Raw genomic sequence first — 4,151 nt, 5'->3', positions numbered from 1 at the left:
GGCCTCCTGTGCTGTTGCCATCTGTGCTCCACGGCTGGCCAGGCGTGCCCTGCTCTGGGGTGCCCATCTGGACGCCGAGCTGACAGCACATCCGGCTCAAGCAGGGCCTCTGACAAGGGCCATCGTCCCTAGATTCATCAGGCTCCCAGTGATTTTGTATTGGCTTGCGTCTGGCCCATCTCTTCCCCGGTGGTACTGCTGGGGAACGGGAAGGGACCCAGGGGCTCACACTTCCTGTCTGCTCTGTGCGGGAGCCATCAGCTCATTCCATCTTATATGAACCCCCCCCTCCCCCCCCACTTTACAGGTGTGGAAACTGAGGCTCAGCGAAGAGGGCGGTTTGTCTAAGGACACCTAGGTGTTAAAAAGCCAAGCCAGGATTTCAACCTCGGACTATTGGATTCCAGACCAGCACTTTCCACCAAGTCCCAATTCCCCACTGGCCTCAGACACCCAGAAGGGACTTGAGGTGTGGGCAGGGGGTTGAGAAAGCCACACCTTCATCCCAGGTTCTGGGCTGGGGAAGGCCCGGGCCATGCTTCTCTGAGTTACGAGGAAGAGGAAGCGAGCCAGCCAGTAGGCTTTATGGGAACATGCTCCCTCCTCCCCGTGGAGCAGCCGGGACCTGGGCTCAGGTGACATATAGCACCTGCAGCTCGAGCCACCACCTGCTTGGCCCACCAGCTACAATATTCCCAGAGCAGCGGGCAGGCGGGCCAAGGGCTTCAGTTCACTGGCCCGGCCTCGGGAAGTCCAAAGAGGGAGGTCAGGAATGCTGCTGCTGGGCTTCCAGAAGCGTCTCCAGTTTCTGTAGCTGTAGCAACGTCTGGAATGGACCCAGGGCAGTCTGACCCCTGCCCAGACCCCCTCCCAAATGCTGGCTCCCACTTGCACACTCAGGGGTCACTGCCACCAAGAATGGTGCCTTGTGCTCTTGGCTTGTTAGGGGCCTTGGAGACTCTGGGGAAAACCCACAGTAGTGGCCCTGTGCCTGAAATGCCACCATCAGCCAGCATCACTGTGGGTTAAGAAATGCCTTGTCCCAGCCACCTTTAAAGAAAAAAGCCGCCTGTAATCTCACAAGGGAGAAAAGGCCAACTCTTGTACATATCAGTGAAATAATAACCGGCCAGAGGGGAGGAAAGAGCACCAACTTCCTGTCAGGCTCATTAGACTTGAACTCTAGCCATGAGCCAGGCCTCCATGCCAGAGGCCTCTCTCTGCTCACCCGGCCCCACCTCTGCCCTTCGGCCTCCCTCAAAGGCCTCCCCTTGTCCTGCCCCGGGGCCCCTGTGGATCAAGACCCCACCAGCCCTCACTTGAACCACTGTAGCAGCCTCTCGGCTGGTCTTGGTGGCTCTACCCACCCTCCACAGAGGCCACAGAGTCTTTCTTCTCACACGCAGCTCCGACCCTCTCTCTCCCCACCTCAAAGCCTCACCATGACTCCCCAGAAGCCCCAGAACTGGATCCTGACATTAGCCTGGCCTTCAGGGCCTTTTATGGCCCAGTTAGAATCATCAGTCCAACCCCACCCCTGAGTGTTGGAGGGAACGGACTCTGGGTTTGCTGTGTGACCTTGAGCAAGTTACTTGACTTATCTGAACCTCGATTCTTCATTCTGAAAGGTGAAATCGGCCGCTGCCACAAAGAGAGCAGGGTTTAAATTGTGTGATTCCAAAGAGCTCATGCCTTGTAGCCCTGGGCCAGACATACAGTCAGGGCTCCATAAAGGTAGCTGTCCTTAATTACCACTGGTCCCACGAAACCACTAAAATATTCTCCCACTGTGCTGTGCTGTTTCCTGTTTTTGAACCTGTGCAGGTGCTGTGTTCTCTGCCTTGGCAACACGGTGAATTCCTATTCCTTCAACACCCATCTCAGAAAGTGCCCTGACCAGTGTCATCTCTCCTTTCTTAGGACACTCCTCCATATTGGCCAAACAGCTGACCTGGAATTTTTCCATTTACTTGTTGATCCTCTACCATACGACTGTGGGCTCCCAGGGCAGCGGCTGACAAATGACTGGACCAAACCATCAAGGAAGGACTGGGGTGATGGGGAGGGGGAGAGGTGAGGGGAGAGGGTTTCTGTGGTTGGCCACTGCAAAACAAAACTTCCATTCATTCAATCATGCATTCACTCATTCATTCATTCATTTAACAAATATATATTGACCTCCTTCTCTGACTAAAACCACTTGCTGACTTTCTACAGCTTCTAGAATCATATCCCAAAACTCTCCTCCGTGGCCCACAAAGCCCTGGAGATCCAACCCTGTGAGACCTCACCGACCTCAGTCTTCCTGTCCCTCTCTGCTCCAGAACCCTGGCACCCCTTCGGTTCCTCAAGGAAGGCCATGTTCTAGAATGTCCTCTTCCTGACCTTTCCAGGCTGGCCCCCTGGAGAGGCCCTTCCGGCTCACTCTGCTTAAATGGGGTCTCAGCCCTTGCTTGGCACACCCCATCTCAGCCCCACATCTGTCTCCTTCCTCACACTCACAGCCCACACCCCAGACACACTTGCGGGATTAGGCAATTAGCACCCGCTCCTCACTAGGCTGTGAACTCCCCACTTCCGAGCCTGCTTAGCCTCTCTGGTGCCTGCTGGAGAGGCCTCGCCTTCAGAAAGCCGCCTGGAGAGCCCTGGGAGGCCAGAGCCAAAAGGGGCTTTGGTGAGAGCGTAGGTCCACCTCCTCGCGTTGTAACAATAATAAAAATAATCATAATTCCAACAATAACAACAGCTAACACTTCCCACGTGCCAGGCGCTGCTCTTTCCATGCACTGTTTTCTTTAATCCGTGCAACAATCCCATAAGGGAAGGTTCATTATATCCCCCACTGGACCGAGGGGAAAACTGAGGCTGGGTGAGGTTGACTCGCGTCCCCCGCGACCCCCCCCCCCGCCCGTTCCCTTTCCCAGCCCAGACCAAAGAGTCTGCGCCCTTACCAACTACTGGGCTACACTGCCAGATGACAGATGACTGGGGAATAGCCACAACAAATACCACAGCGATGGCAGGGCCGTGACAAGCCGGAACTAGCTGGACACTCTCTATTTTCAGCGGTGTGACCTCAGACAGGCCACATAACCTCTCTGGCCTCAGCTTCCCCATCTGTAAAATGGAGGTAAATGTATCCCCTTCATCAGATCAAGCATTCTCAGGAGGGAGGCCTATGGGGCCTTTACTACTGAGTGGAGGGGCCTGGACGCCATCAGGGCAGGATTCTGGGGGTCCTGAAGCACTGCCTCTGGGCCCAAGGCCTCCCCCACAGGCAACCCCACACACAAAGCCAGCCCTGCCCACAACAGCTCTATGCCTGGCTCCAGCAGGACCCTGCCAGGGCAGCGGGAGTAGAGTCATAAACACCCTTCCTGGAGAGCCCTCAGTGACTGCGCGCTCCCCTCTGGAGAGGGGAGATGACATTGGGGGTGATTACACCCAAGGGTCCTGGGTGAGCAGCGGGCAGCCGACCTGCTCCGAGTGGAGCCGTGAGCCACAGGGACCCCAAGCACCCCCAGTCCTGACACCTGCTTCCCTTGCCCCCACGGGTCCTGGCAGCGGGAACGGGGCGTCGCTGGAGCCTCCCCCGGGCCGTGCCAACCTCCCTGTGCCCAGACAAAGCCCCCTCCCCCTGGCCTCTGGGGGAGGGGCAGGCGGGGAGAGGGAGCCAACAAAGGCAGCCAGTGGGGCTGCGCCTGGGGCTCGGGCGACCCCCTCCCCGACCTGCCCAGAGCGCCCACACCCCCTCCTGCCACTCGGCCGCCGGCTCGGCTGGGGCGCCCGGCACCGTTGCTATGGCGGCCGCTCTGGGGAAGCTGCAGCTGGGTAATTATTGCGAACATCCATCCTGCCTCCTGCCCGCCCGGGAGAGCAGGGGAGCGAGCAGCCGGGGCCAGGCCAGCCCCTCCTCGCCCGCCGGGTGGCCGCACCCTGGCCTGGCCCGGCGCCGGAGGTATGCGGGGGAGGAACGCCGCGCAGGCAGCCCGGTGGGCAGACGGCTACCCAGCTCTGGCAGGGGCCCGCAGGGCTGCCCGGGAGACCCCTGCTTTCGCCCCTGCCCCCCACCCCTGGCCCACCCTTGGAGCTGACCGACCAGCCCGGAACTTGTTTTTTCTAACTATAAACACACACCACACACAAAACCA

The sequence above is a fragment of the Herpailurus yagouaroundi genome, unplaced genomic scaffold (genome assembly GCF_014898765.1).
Source record: "Herpailurus yagouaroundi ecotype Mexico unplaced genomic scaffold, PumYag 196, whole genome shotgun sequence".
In the NCBI taxonomy this organism is placed as follows: Eukaryota; Metazoa; Chordata; class Mammalia; order Carnivora; family Felidae; genus Herpailurus; species Herpailurus yagouaroundi.
Note: the sequence above shows the minus strand (reverse complement) of the source record.